Source organism: Rattus norvegicus, chromosome 9 (genome assembly GCF_021556685.1).
Source record: "Rattus norvegicus strain SHRSP/BbbUtx chromosome 9, alternate assembly SHRSP_T2T, whole genome shotgun sequence".
NCBI classification, from domain to species: domain Eukaryota; kingdom Metazoa; phylum Chordata; class Mammalia; order Rodentia; family Muridae; genus Rattus; species Rattus norvegicus.
The window spans coordinates 50,120,163-50,135,838 of NC_141542.1; the positions used below are offsets into that span (position 1 = coordinate 50,120,163).

A 15,676-nucleotide genomic window follows, 5' to 3' on the forward strand; every position below is an offset into this window, starting at 1 on the left:
CTCTCTTAAGGACTCACCAGTGTCTTTCTAGAACTTTCATCACTGATAAGTATGTTTGTATCATAGAACCTATTCTTTCTCTTTATATATGTATTACATCTGTATATAATAAGCATATAAAAATGTTCAATTTTAACATATGTAAATAGTATACATAAAATATGCATACACATAATTAACCATAATTAACATTTAAAAATACATCCATATGTGAATTTGTATAAAAGTGAGTTTTATGTCCAATTTGTTTCCCTCCACAGTTTTTCTGTAACTAAGTTTCTGTCACCAGTAAATGCCAAACCTACCACAAAGTAGGTATCCATAAATATTCATTGACTGGATGAATCCGTGGAAGCCAACAGCTTTTTCTAATCATTAATTATATTGCTTCTCAATTGGTCTTGAGCAAAAGGTATAGAAAGAAGAAAACTGGAAGCATTAAAAAAAATTGCTTTCGTCTGTTGTAAAACTTCCCGGGTTTATGATCTGCCTCCTCCCGGGAAAAGCTCCTATTCTTCTTGGTTTGTTTTCACCTTGACATGAAAAAGGAAAAGGTGGGGAAGGAGCTCTGCCGTTCACTCTGTGGCAGCTCGTAAAGAAGCCACAGACGGTTCAGTAAAACACCTGTCAGTGAAACCCCGCGGTCCAACCAGAGAGGTGAAAACCTAAGTGGGCACTTTTCCACATTCTGCTGCAGCAGCTTGCTTCTTCTCAACAGGGATATCTTCAAAAACACAGAGCACAGATGAGTGTTTGCTCACTTATTATAAATCAAACCTTTTAGAACACTGGAAGACTGCACTATAACTACAAGAGCAGGCCGCAGATCATGCAGGGAAGCAGACCGCAGAGCACGCCGGGAAGCAGACCATCTTGGTCTCCAGTTCTGGCCTCATTTCTTAAGTGGTAGATTATGAACCCCTGTTTTTCTTAACTACCCCTCTTCTTTTCTAAGCAGAGCTCATAAAAGAATCTAATTCACAGGACTTCATCCTGAAATTAAGTAACAGAATACACAAAGCTTTCCAAATAAGGTCTTGCATGTTTGGTAATTGCTCATCAGTCATTTTTTTTTTATAATCACTTTCATTGCCATCTCAAAATTAAGATTGGATTGCTGCTAATATATGATGAATAAAGTTTCAACAAGACTAAGTAAGGTGTGGATGGGGGATGATAAGCGCACATCAGGAATAGCAAGAATTGAAAGGCAGCATCGCCAAAGGTGTGGGAGAAACATAAAAGGACACAGCAGAAAGCCAGGGTTATTGGTTAGTTCTCTTCAGTTCCCAACCCAATAGAAAATGTGACTTCATATATCTGTCAAGTATTTAACAAAGACTACTCTTCCACCATCCCCTGTAGCCTAAAGAATTTGGAGAACAATTAATCACCATCTGTTCCATATTCATTGCATGTCTAAGGAGTCTCCACTGACTCAACTTGGCGGTTAGCAAGCTTCCTCATTCGAACCTCTTTCCTTCGTCCAAAAAGACACAATCAATTACGTTCTGCATGCCTATCCTTGTACACAGCACTGTTGGTCCTTAAAACAAGAGAGGCCCTCACATTCGCCTGTGTTCTTTGCCGCTTTGCTCCTTAGGAGTGTGCGGTCCATTTAACACACATTCAGTTAGTCTTTTTTGGACCCCACACTGCACTAGATGCCTGATATAACAGCAAACATAGAGCACAAATGGATCAGCAATGGAAAGACAGAGTCAGTTTCTATGAAGCCTGTGTCTAATTATAGATCTCAACTGCAAATCGCTACTATTTTTATGGCAGAAATAATTTTAATGAATGAATGAATGAATAATACAGCCAGAGCAAAATGAAACAGAAAAATATGTAATGGTGGTGTGTTGATAGACTACAGGTAACTGGGGACAACTTTAGCCTTCATGGCGACAATTATTTTTGGTGTCAGACTAGATCTCACTCTTACCTAAAACAAAGACAATTAGAACTTCAGATATACATATATTGTACCACAGAAACATCTAGTGAAATAATGGAGTCACACGTAAATACTTCAGTTAATTACAAAAACAGCTAGTTATACAAAAACTCACACTGGCACAACACCAATGGTTTAAAGTTCACGCTATAATGTTATATTAGCTTCACTTTCCTTCTTTAAAAGAAATTTTTTTTTACATCGTGATAAGGAAGTAATGGCACCCGAGGTCTAAGATCTAAGTCTGAGTCACTTCTAAGATATTTCTGTTCTTAATTACTATCCCTTCTCTGATATCCGTGCTGTCGCCATCCGGCTTTTCAATCAAGGGAGCAAAGCTAGTCCCAGAATGCTATGCGTCAGATTACTTCTTCTCATATTTCCTACTAAGACACTTCTTCTTAATACACAACATGACATTTGTCTGAGGCTACTATTGCGGTGATGACAGACTATGACCAAAAGCATCTTAGGGAAGAATGATATAATTTCATTCACAATTCTATCCATTTAACAGTTTATCCTCAAAAGCTGGGGGCGGGGGCAGGAACTCAGCCAGGGAAAGAGTCTGGAGGCAGAAGCTGATGCAGAGGTCGAGGAGGGGTGCTGCTTGCTTACTTGCTCCTCAGGGTTCACTCAGCCTGCTTTTTATAGAACCCAGGACCAGCCCAGAGATGGCACCGCCACAGTGGGCAGGACCCCAACGCCCCATCAATCACTAACTGAGAAAATGCCCTATAGGCTTGCCTGCAGTTGAATCATATGGAGACATTTTCTCAGTTGAGGATTCCGCCTCTCAGATGACATAAATACTTAATAGCAAAAATAAGGAATGAAAACAGGCAGAGTGTCCCAGGTCTTTAATCCCAGCACTTGGGAGGAAGAGGCTGAGTTCAAGGCCAGGCTGCTCTGCAGAGTGAGTTTCAGGTCAGCCAGAGCTACACAGAGACCCTATCTCTAACAACACCATCACCAGTAACAACTAAATGCGGTCCACACTGGATCGTTATGGCTAACCGAGTAGTACAAAATTGTATACAAGGTCTCTAGACGCATGGGAGCGAGGTGCCTATTTCCTTAGTTGTGGCAGAAGTTTGGACGCAAAACATGTTTCATATTTAATGAAAACATTTCAGTACAAAAGGAAACCATCAGCAAGTTTTGGCCACTGCGAGAAACAGCTGCGTACTAAATTTTAAAATTTCACGAAGTGCATTTTAGAATTGATTTTTCTAATCCATCATGCCACAGCTCATAACTGGAACAAATTCATCTCCATGGCAGACAGGTTCTAAGTGCCTCAGTTGTAGATAATTATGTATTAACTTACATACACATCATATCTCTTGGCTTATTGATACCTGTTTGTGAAAACACTGGCTGTAATTGGTTCTTTTAAAATAGAAAACAATTTTTTTGAAAATTCCTAAATGATTCCTGTATTTACATTATTTTATACTACCCTTTGAACCCCTCCAGTTCATCCAACTGCCCCCTAATTTCCTCTCAAATTCACAACTTCTTCAGTTATATGGTGTGTGTGTGTGTGTGTGTGTGTGTATAGTGTTTATAAAAATAGATTCCAGTGAGTTTACTTAGTGTTGTTCATAGATGTGTTTAGGGCTGACTATTTGGGAATGAATGACCTAGAAAGGGGCCCATCCCAGGAGGAGAAAACTGACTATTTCTCAGCAGTCGGGAGTAGCCTGTATTTCTTCATCTAGAAGTGAGACTTGTGAGATTCCCCTCAGCTGTGTTGGAATGTCCACCGGTCCTCTGACTCCTACCGCACCCTCTTCTGCCAAGCTCACTGAGACTTAGGTGTAAGGTTTCCATTAGAGATGTACCAATTGAGGAAGGGGACCTCAAGGTCAGTTGTTGACTTCACTATGATCCCTTGTGGATTTCTCTAAGGGTCTCTGTCAAAAAGAAGTTACGTGGATGAGGAGTGACAGCTACTCTTTTATGTGGGCATATGGATGAATATCTAGAATGCAGTTGAGAGTGATATTGACTTAGGAAGCGGCAATAGGAAATTTTTCTCTAAGCCTGTGATGTCACCAGCCATGGGCGTTGCCTAGGTTGATAGCACCAGCCATGAATTACCTCCCACCAAGCAAGCCTTATATCCAATTAAACAGCTACTGGTTGTCACCATGACATAGACACTATCATTGCAAACTAGCAGATGTCTTGCCAGGATGTCCTTGATCTCCCTCACAGAGGCCTGCTTGCCTCAGCCTCCTGATTTCTAAAAGTCAAGTCAGAAGCCACAAGAAGCATGCAGTGTTGTGGTTCACAGGCTTTACAGCTGGGTAGGATGGTGACTGACTTTCTCCCTTTGCAACCTTGTAGGGCACCTTCAGATACGAGGAGAACTAGTCTCTGGGAGGTTCCCAGTCAGTTCTAGCTTGATTCCTTCAAGCCTTGAGTTTCTTACAGGGAGACAACCAAGGGCATGGAATAGCCTACATTATTTAGACAATTTTTTAGATTCCAATGGCCAAGAATTAGAAGAGAGGTTTCCTATACTGGGCACTGGAATTTGTGTTAAATTTTCTATTGTTCTTGTGTCTGTGGGAAGGTGGTTATTATAACCCTAAGTGGTGTAACATTTAACACATGCACAATCAAAAATGCATGTATACACACACACACACATACACACACACACGTTAAATTTTATATAAGCAAAAGTAATGTTTCATTATGGACTCTTCAGTCACCAGTAGTTCTTTGACTTCTCTCCCTGTGTGTATTGGCCTTTCTCTTCATCCTCCCCAGATAAATTTTGAGCCTAAATATCAAAATTCCCCCTCCTAGCAAATCATTATTTCCACTATCATTACATGCTTTCACAATGATTTGCTACCTATAAAAGATCTTCTTAATTATTCCTCCGTGATCTCGCGTTATCTATAGAAGCCTCAAAGTTAAGGTAATAAATGCATATTTAATCCACTGAATGTATTCATATTCCAGAAGTTCTCTTCTAATGACACAAATAGTCTCAGAGTTGCCATAGAAGAATTAAAAGTGAAATAAACTTCCCTCATTGCTCCGGCGTTGAGATGCTCTCTGGCAGATGAAGCTGAGGCTGTGGGAGCCATGAGACATCAGGGACTTTGCAACACACATACAAAAGGCAGGTTTAAAATGTATCCCCATCACTTTACAAGTTAAAAAACGCACAGTGGTATTTACAATAGACAAATTAGTCTTGCATGGTGACACAAAGATTTATCCCTATCACTGTAGAGGCTGATACCAAGAGGACTATGGGACTAAGGCCAACCTGGATTACATACAGATGCCCAGGTTCAATAAATAAAAGGAAGGGCAATCAGTAATATGCGCTGAAGTGTTTTCCCACAGTTTCCACACACTCTTCTTCCTTCCTCTTCTCCTCCAAGGCCGGTCTCCTACTTCTCTGTATCTGGGAAGCAAGGACTCGGGACACCATCTGTTATTTTATTATTACCAAGTATTTTAAAATACTTTGCAATCTCAGGGCTGAGAATGCAGGTTTACGCCATCAGGTTTCCATTCATGGAACAATTTTGTAACTACTGTAGGAAAGATTATAACTATGAAAATATTAATGTTTCCCACTGAGCTGCTGGAATTATCTAAGACCAGACTGGCGATAAGCCACGCATCTTTCTCCATTACTGATGTTTAAAATAACTCTTCTTAGGCATTAGGTTATCTCGATCTTGTACATAAGGAGACCAACACTCAGCGTGATTTTAAAATGTGCCACGGTTATACAGTTCGTAAGAGAGAGGCTGAATAAAAGCACGGGAAACTAATTAAAACGCAAAACACATGTGTCCATTTCAACTCCCCACTCTCACCAATGGACGGATCATGGAAACAGAAACTAAACAGAGACACAGTGAAACTAAAAGAAGTTATGAACCAAATGGATTCTCATCCGAGCAATCATTGATCTTCTCAGAGAGAGGGATGTCAGGCACTACTGGTTACTTAGAAAAGCAGAGGCTGCAGAGAGAGCTCAGAAGTTAAGATTTGTTGTTTTCTCAGAGGATTCTTTTCCTTTTTTTCTTATCACAAAGTTTGTTTAATATGAAAAAAGAGTTGTAAATGAAAGAAAATCCAATTATGGGGATGCCAACTTTTTTTAACTGGAGACAATAATAAACTATTTTCTTACAAAAGAACTCCCATAAATTACATGAAACAAAATATATTTTGGAAGGAACATAAGACAAATATTGATAGCAGGGAGAAAAGCTAAAAATCTTCCTATTTGTTTCAGGATGGTGGAATAATGGCCTAGAAAAATCAAATATTAGTTACAGATATAGATCTAGAAATCCAAATAGATACTGACAATTAAATTGTACATTAAAATGGATTAATTTTAAACAAATTTAATTAATTTCTGTTAAAATTTGTTTTAGATTTCATATTTCATGTGCAATTATACAATTTACATTTACAAAGTTTGACATATTCTTTTGTTTTAGGGTGAAATGTTCTGTAGATATCTGTTAAATCCATTTGGTTCATAGCTTCTTTTAGTTTCACTGTGTCTCTGTTTGTTTTCTGTTTTCATGATCCGTCCATTGGTGAGAGTGGGGTGTTGAAATCTCCCACTATTATTGTGTGAGGTTCAGTGTGTGTTTTGAGCTTCAGTAATGTTTCTTTTACAAATGTAGTGCCCCTTGCATTTGGGATATAGATGTTCAGAATTGAGACTTCATCTTGGTGGGTTTTTCCTTTGACGAGTACGTAGTGTTCTTCCCCATCTATTTTGATAACTTTTGGTTGAAAGTCTATTTTGTTGGATATCAGAATGGCGACTCCAGCTTGTTTCTTGGGATTATTTGCCTGGAAAATTTTTTTCCAGCCTCTTACTTTGAGGCAATGTCTGTTTTCATCACTGAGGTGTGTTTCCTGTATGCATCAAAATGCTGGATCCTGTTTATGTATCCAGTCTGTTAGCCTATGTCTTTTTATTGGGGAATTGAGTCTGTTGATATTGAGAGGTGATAGGGACCAATGATTGTTGGTTCCTGTTATTTTGTTGTTAGAGGTGGAATTATGTCTGTGTTTCTCTTCTTTTGGGTTTATTGTGAAATGATTAACTTCTTGCTTTTTCTTGGGTGTAGTTTCCCTCGTTGTGTTGGACTTTTCTTTCTATTATCCTCTGTAGTGCTGGATTTGTGGGAAGATATTTTTTAAATTTGGTTTTGTCTTAGAATACCTTGGTTTATCTATGGTAATTGCGAGTTTTGCTGGGTATACTAGCCTGGGCTGGCATTTTGTTCTCTTAAGATCTGTCATCTTGACATCTGTCCAGGATCTTCTGGCTTTCATTGTCTATGTTGAGAAGTCAGGTATAATTCTGATAGATCTGCCTTTATATGTTACTTGACCTTTTTCCCTTACTGCTTTCAATATTCTTTCTTTTTTCTGTGATTTGGTGTTTCAATTATTATGTGATGAGAGGAATTTCTTTTCTGGTCTAATGTGTTTGGTGTTCTGCAGGCTTCTTGTATGTTCATTTCTTTCTTTAGGTCAGGGAAGTTTTCTTCTATGATTTTGTTGAAGGTATTCACTGGCCCTTTAAGTTGGAATCTTCTCTCTCTTCTATACCTCTTATCCTTAGGTTTGATTGTGTCCTGGATTTCCTGGATGTTTTGGGTTAGGAAAATGTTTTACATTATCTTTGATGGTTGTGTTGATATTTTCTATGGTATCTTCTGCCCCTGAGATTCTCTCTTCTATCTCTTGTATTCTGTTGCTTGCATCTGTGACTCCTGTTTTCTTTTCTAGGTTTTCCATCTCCAGGGCTGTCTCCCTTTGAGTTTTCTTTAATGATTCTTTAATGATCCTGGACAGTTTTATTCAATTCCTTCACCTGTTTGATTTTTGTTCTCCTGTTTTCCTTTAAGGCATTTATGTGTTTCCTCTAAAACAAAAGGACATACCTTCTTCTCAGCACCTCATGGTACCTTCTCAAAACTTGACCACATGCGAGTGCACACAAAACAAACCTTTCTCTGGAACTCGGTTGGGAAACTACATGAAGGAAAACACTACACAAACTGAGTTTAGAATCACTGGGTTCAGCAACTAGCATCCTAATATTGTATACTTTATTAAATATAAGTCCTCTGGTGGCGAATCACTGTGGATCTAAACTGGAGGCCTCTTGTTAGCTACATTTTTTTTACTATTTCTTTTCTTTTATTGGGTATTTTTTTTAAATTTATATTTCAAATGTTATTCCCTTTCCCGGTTTCCTGGAGATAAGTCCCTTATGCCACCTATGCCATCCCCTTCCCCTTCTTCTATAAGGGTGCTCTCTCCTCCCCATCTGCCCCCCACACACACACAAGTACACACACATTGCCTCTAAGATTTCCCCATTCTTTTTCTCTTCCCAGCACCCATGTGGTAGAGAACAACTATCTTAACTCCAGTTCCAGGAGATACGAGGCCCTCTTCTGGCCTCTGAAGGCACTGCACATATTTTGCACACAGACATACATGAAAGACAAACATATATAAAATAAAGAATACATTTTTTTTAAAAAAAAAGGAAAGCAAGGGCTACCTACTACATTATGTGCTGGCAATTTGATGAATATTTTTGTCTTGACAAGTGTTTCTGAGTCTCTAACAGACTCTTATGTTCCATAAGTCTCACTGTCCTTACAGAGTAGCATGTTACGGGTCCAGCAGTCCAGAAACTACTTTGAAATGACTTAACCTGGAATATTAAAGTATCCACTGTCTATGCCCAGGCCCCATGGACCTTCCCACAGACATTTTTGTCACTCATCCTAAGGGAACATCTTGTTTTCCATTTTTTTTGGCATGTCTACTACTCAGCAGATTTCTGATAACCAGTATATAAACTATGGTAATATAGATGCATACCAACAAATGCATACACATGTGTATGAACAGAGACATCAGGGAATGTATGCAGTTACATGCACACATTTATAAAATGACTTACATATTCAAAGCAGTTCCTTTAAATGGTCGCCTTGGGGAAATATGCATTTCCCAAACAGTTTTGGTTTGTTTTTTTGATGTTTGTTTTGTTTTTTAAGCACAACTTGGTGTTGCTTTAGCGGAGCCACACTTTATGTGTTTTTACGATTATCTCACCATTCCAGGGAGATTTTGAGGCTTTTTTGTTTGGTTGGGTTTTTTTGTTTGCTTGTTTTTTATTTTATTTTATTTTGGTTTTGTGGGGAAAAAAAACAAAATAAAAGCAAATTAAAGCAAGTGGTATCTCAAAGTATCACGTAGTGACATTAATTTTCTTATGAAATTTGGAATCGGTTTTGAGAGCAATTGCAGAAGAGGGGTGTGCTGCAACATGTCGGCTCACAGGCCCATGGGCACATAACTGTTAGGGCAGTGCTCGCAATTTCTAATTTCCAGATTAAACCCACTATCGATCGCTTCAGAGGAGAATACTACCATGCATTCAGTCAGCAATTTCAATACAAGGAACGACAACGGGAAATCATGGCAAATAAAAACGTGGATGTTCCATCTCTTAATTCGGGGCTAGAAAAGAAAAATACCCTGTAAGACATTACACAAAAGCAATTAAAGAGAAGATAGTTACTGAAGCAAGGAGAGGAAGGGCAGGGCCATCTGTTTACATTCTGTTAAATCTTCTGAATAACTCATTGGTTATATCTTCAGAACTCAGGCATATTTTACACAGTTAAAAAATAAAGGAAGTTAAGGCGGGACGTGGATCTGAACTCAGATGAACTATGTACATGGAAAATACCAAATAGGATCAAGTCTCAGTTTCTCCGTTGATACAATTCCAGTATTAAATGGATTAAACATTTAAATAAATGTGAAATAAATGCATCTGTTCTAATGACTGGTGCTTTCCTGAAATAACATTCATCTCACTACTAAAATTTAAAACCACAGTTTTCATATTTATGAGAAAAAAATTTTGATTTCAAACTGTCTTTGCTTGTTTCTATTAGCGCTCTTCTATCCCCCTGCTAACCAGTATTATTTAAATATATTCTACCCACAAATCTGTGCCAGAGATTAGAGCTAAGTCATGTTCAGAGAGGCTGTGCTTAACCACAGTGGCGAAAGTTACACTGGGTTATAACATAAGATACAAGCATATCCAAGGAGAGAGTACCCACAGGGTTTGCTAGCACCTTATAGTGACAGAGGCACATGCTGACAGGCCAGAAAACATTTTGTGCTTAGGGGGATGGAAGGCAGAGTGGGAGGGCCTCTTATGTAGAAAAGTGAGGAACATCATAAAACAAAGAAGAGAGGCCCTGAAGTGTGGAGTATTTCAGGGAAACGTGGCTGCGTTCAGTTGACTTACTGTCTAAAAGGAAGTCTCAAAATGAAGACTTGGATATTATGGGAATCTGAGTTCTGTGGCGCTAAAGTGGGTTTTACTCAGTAGGCAGTCATAAGCAGTGAAAGATTTTGATTGTAGAGTTGCATGGTGGATGCTCGACTCAGGAAGTCTAAACCGGAGGCTGCCTATAAGAACCCCCAAGCGAGAAAGAAAATGGAAGTAAAAACACCAACAGACACTAACTCACCAAAGTACACACAACATGAACTAATGAACTCTTTAGACCCATGTTGGCTATTGTACAGGCACAACATGCCACCCTCACCATACCAGTAATGATCATCATTTTACCAAAAGTTAACGACTGCTTTACTTCCTCACATATTCTTATTGGAATATTTATAAACAAACAATCAGCCTGTCATTTAAAAATAATCATGTGTTTAGCTTTGGTAAGGGCCACGTTTGACAAAGTATGCATCCTTTCTTTATATCATAGGTCTTTAGCTTTTCTTTTTTTACATTGTTAGTGTCTTACACATTTGTGTATTATTTCTCCAGTTACATCAAATGTGACCCTCTATAACGTGTTCAAATCCGGATGCTAGCAAGGTCTGCACATTCTTCTTGGGTATCACGTATATAATGTACTTTGGCCAGGTTACTTTGTGATTATTAGCACTCTTCCTTCTCTATGTTTTTCTACATTTATTTGTTGGATAATGTTGTGTTATGTCTTGTAACTAGACCATTGCGCTATTTTCTACTCCTAAGGAACAGCGATGACTCACCCACCCTTCCTTCGCCCGTGTCATAATCACCACGTGCAGGTCGCCATACTGAATAATGAGTGCGAATCGCAGATGTCTGTCAATCAGGTCACTGAAATATTCAAATGGTGACTGAGTTGTCAAATTCATCAAAGAAATTGTACGTTGACTGTGGCCACAGCTTTATTGGTAAGCAATTGCATGTGTGCTTATTCTTTTTGAAATTATGAATAAGATAGTCTATATCATTTTAAATTTTAAAATATTTTAGACTACCTATATGTCAGGGTTTTGCTAGGCTTTGGTAATAATAAAGTCATATAGTATTCCAGTGCTATACATTCAGGAATAGATGATTATGCACATATAGTATACACACTACATGTACAACACAAACTGTTGCTTTGTGCATTCACAACCCACACACTCACCACAGTAATAAGCACATGCACATAGATATGCAAATACACATTATGTATCCCGCCACCAAGTAAAAGTATCATCCAGTTTAGGCTGGGGTTTCTCATTGGCAAAACTATTACCATTTAGGATAAAATAACTTACTAGGACTGAGGAGATATCACCTCTTCAACTGTGACAACCAAAACTATCTCTTGTCTGCAGAGACTTCCAAAAGTCCCATGAGAACCAAGGACAAAATTTCCTGCAGCTTAAACTACTGGATTAGGAGAAAATTTCTAAATGTAAATCGCTAACGAAGACAACGTGGTGCCAAGGAAATCATGGGAAATTCATAGCATTCAGCAGCTGATACAACTAACTTGAAATAAAGCGTTTTTTGGAGTAGAGAATGGTAAAACCCAAATTCGTAAGGGAAATAGTTAAAATACACATTGTGTTCAGGGGCCATGTAGCACTTGATGTTTGGGATACAGTTAATAAAAATGTATAAGGAATAATGCAAGCCTTGGCACTATAAAAAGCTATCAAATTGTTGAGATCTTTAAATAAAAGGTTTTTTTTTTGTTTCTCATCCTGTAGAAATGTTATTTGAATGTACAAATGGAATTAATAAAACATGATTTTGGAAATGTCAGTGTGGTATTTCTGGGAGAGGGTAATAAGAGACTGAAGTGTGTGATACAATGAAGGGTATAGCCTAGAAGGTATTGGAGGACTTGAAGACAAGTGTCTCGGTGGGAGAAGGGAGGAAAAAAACAAGTATTTAACTCTAAACCCTATGTCAGTGTCTTAGCTTGTAATTGTCAAGATTGTGTCATGGAGTTGACGCTGCGGTAGAGCTGATCAACAGATTTGCTCAAACACTGGCGACGCTGTTTGGAAAGTTGCAGCTGATGTTGCAGAAAATAGAGGCCAAAATGGTGTAATTCCAAACAGAAACTCGACTGTGACACAGAAAGTATACATCTGGACATTTGAATAGTCTCGTTGGAGAAAATTAATAAATTTAAAAACCCTTGGACAGATGAATTGTTGAGTTTACCGGCTCAGTGAAGGTTTCTTGTGTATGTGTTTGTGGGTTTATGTGCCTATGTGTCTGTATGTCTGTGTGTGTGCGCCCACGTGTGCATGTGCACATGTGTGGGTGTTAGTTATCTTTCTCGGTCACTTTCCACCTCCATCTTTTGAGACATCCTCGCCTCCATCGCTCACCCAGAGAGCACCAGTTAAGCTAGGCTGGTGACCAGCAAGCCTCAAGGACTCCTTCTTCCACCTCGGCAGCATGCGGTTCTAAGTGCACACCACAAGGATGTCTGGCTCTTCATGTGGGTGTTGGGGATCTGAACTCGGGTCTTCATGCTTCCACTTTGCCAACCAAGCCATCCCCCAGTCCCTGATGAAGATTTCTGGAATGTGTATTAGTACACGCTGAGGTTCTCGCCACGCTGCACCTCTCCAGTGCTTTCAGAGCAACAGTTAAAGATTGCCATTTACTCATTTTCAATGTGAATTATTGAGGCAAGACATGACCCAATACCATTAAAGTGCTTTACTACCAAGACGGTAAGACCTTAGGAATCCCTGCTTTAACAAGTAAACCATACAGTTAAGCTAATTTGCCCTCAACTATTCCGTTTCTTTGAGCAGTTACATTCTGTGTGAATAGAAAAGCTTTCCTGTGTCGATAGCATGTTGTTAATACAGGAAAATAAAATCACACATAGGTACAAGCACCTGTCCCTCCCCTTACACACCTTCCATTCTGCCCAAGCCACTAAGTCATGAGATTTTGTTGTGTTTACTCATGAGCTAATAGTTGCTGATTTTAAAAATTCTTGAAACTTGCATTTTGAGGTTATGACTATATTTTGTCACATAAATATTTAAGTAGACTTGTTAAAATATGAAGATAATAGTGAGGTAAGCAGAGAGCCTCTAGATAGGAGGACGGAAAACATAGGAACTTGGTGGGGGAAAAATGCCATTTCAGGCACAAGTATTTTTGATTGCAACATAATAAACTTGTTTCATAAACAGGAGGATTCCATACAGTGATAAAATCAGGAAATAATTCTTCCTGGAAGTTAGATATAAGATGGCTAATAATTGGAAAAGGGTTGAGTGAGAGAAGATAGGAATGTGTTATAAAAATCTAAATGTTTGTTATCAAAATCCATATTTAAGAATCTACAGTAATCGGGGCTTCAGAATCAGGTGTTGGAAAGGACAGGAATGATGCCAAGATGGTCGTGAAAATGAATGGAAATCTGCAGCCGACAGGGCTCAGGAGGGGGGGGGGGCATCTCCAGGATGTGACAGAGACTGGGATAAGGGAGGCAACCAAGTATCAAGGGGGAGTGACCTTAGCTGTGATTCACTACACTGGGGATATGGAATCTGAAAAGGCTACCTCCTGTAGCCGAGCAGGAACCCAGTGGAGAGCTAGAGACACCAACCCACCCACTAGGCTTTCAACCCAAAATGTATCCTGTCTACGAGAAATACAGGCATAGGGGATGGAACAGAGAAAATAGCTAACCGGCCTAATCCTATAGACAAGCACTAATCCTTTACAGTATTAATGATATTTTGTATGCTTTTAGACAGAAACATTTTGTCCTCTGAAGGTCTCTACCCAGCAGCTGACTCAGACAGATGCTGACACCCACAGCCAAACAGTGGATGTAGCTTGGGGACTCTTATGGAAGAACAAGAGGAAGAATGGCAGCCCCAAAAGGCATAGAAAGTTCACAGGAAGACAAACAGAGTCAACTAACTTGGGCCCTTGAGGACTTCAGGGTCTAAACCACAAACAAAAGAACATACACAGGCTGGGCCTAGGCATCCCCACACATATGTAGCTGATGTGCAGCTTGTGGGTCACAACCAACCAGAAGGGGGCTATCCCTTAAGCTGTTGCCTGTAGATGGGGTATGTTCTAGCTGGGCCGCACTGGCTGGCCTCATTGGGAGAGAAAGCACCTAGCCTCACAAAGACTTGAAGTACCAGGGTTTACTGAGTGGAGGGGACCTGTTCAGAGGAGCAGGGAAGGGGGGATGGATGAAGGATAAAGGGGAGGGGGTGATCAGGAGAGGGGGAGTGATGTGTAAAGTGTATAAGTAAAAAAATTAAATTAAAAATATTTTTCAATTAAAATACTGTAAAATTGCAATAATTTTCTTCCGCTATGGATAAAAATCCCTACAGTATTAGTAACATTTGATTAGATACACATTAATGCTTCCTCAAGGTAGGGCTGTGGCTACAGATACAGCAATGATGCTGTTGAATATAAGGATGATTTACTTGAGACTGGTTTGCCTACACTACCTCACTTTACACGATCCAAGATGGTCCATAGGATTAAGAAGCTTTGCAAAAATTGATAATAATAACAACAACAACAACAACAACCACGAGGGGAATGTTAGCTAACAGCTGCAGATCAGAGTGTCTGCTCGTCTGTACTTAAGTGACGCGTGCTTCTGACAGGAGGGAGCCACGCTAGCCGCTGAACACTTTACGGAGAGCTCCGTATCTTCAGTCTAGAGAACCGAAATCTATCCCAGTCCTCATGCAAAGCTTCAGAGTGTCTGAGGGTGCGCAGTAAAAGAAAGGAATGACAGTAAGCGGGCCCTGTTATTGGTCATTTCTGCTCTCCTGGCTTGAGATGGCCCGTGATACTCATGGCTCTCAAAAGCTAACCCCAGTTTTTCTCAGTTTGACCTGTAACGGTGTGGAAGGAAACCATCTGGCCATTGGCAGTGATTGTCAGTGAATTATGGGAACGTCTTTTCAAAGTCTTTTAAATCCTATATAACGTTACACCTCTACTGTTTTTTGTTTGTTTGTTTTAATAACAGACAGCTGTCATTCCTTTCTTTTACTGCGCACCCTCAGACACTCTGAAGCTTTGCATGAGGACTGGGATAGATTTCGGTTCTCTAGACTGAAGATACGGAGCTCTCCGTAAAGTGTTCAGCGGCTAGCGTGGCTCCCTCCTGTCAGAAGCACGCGTCACTTAAGTACAGACGAGCAGACACTCTGATCTGCAGCTGTTAGCTGTCAGACTGCTAGAAAACTCCTTTTTTTTTTGGTCCAAATTTTAGTTTTTCTTAATGTCCAGATCACTGTTAAATGAGATAAGTGGTGGAGAAATGTAACTAGTCTGGGATAGTT

At 39.5% G+C, this 15,676-nt stretch overlaps 1 protein-coding gene across 2 annotated transcripts in view; it reads left to right on the forward strand.

Annotated features, from left to right (window-relative positions):
- The window catches only part of Khdrbs2 (KH RNA binding domain containing, signal transduction associated 2), a 506,623-nt gene extending 494,497 nt beyond the window's left edge, over positions 1-12,126 (forward strand). For both annotated transcript variants that reach the window (XR_015628455.1, XR_015628456.1), the window contains 2 exons: positions 11,079-11,263; positions 11,699-12,126. The gene's annotated coding sequence lies outside the window, so the exon portion shown is untranslated. The remainder of the gene's footprint in view (positions 1-11,078; positions 11,264-11,698) is intronic.
- The last annotated feature ends 3,550 nt before the right edge of the window (positions 12,127-15,676 follow it).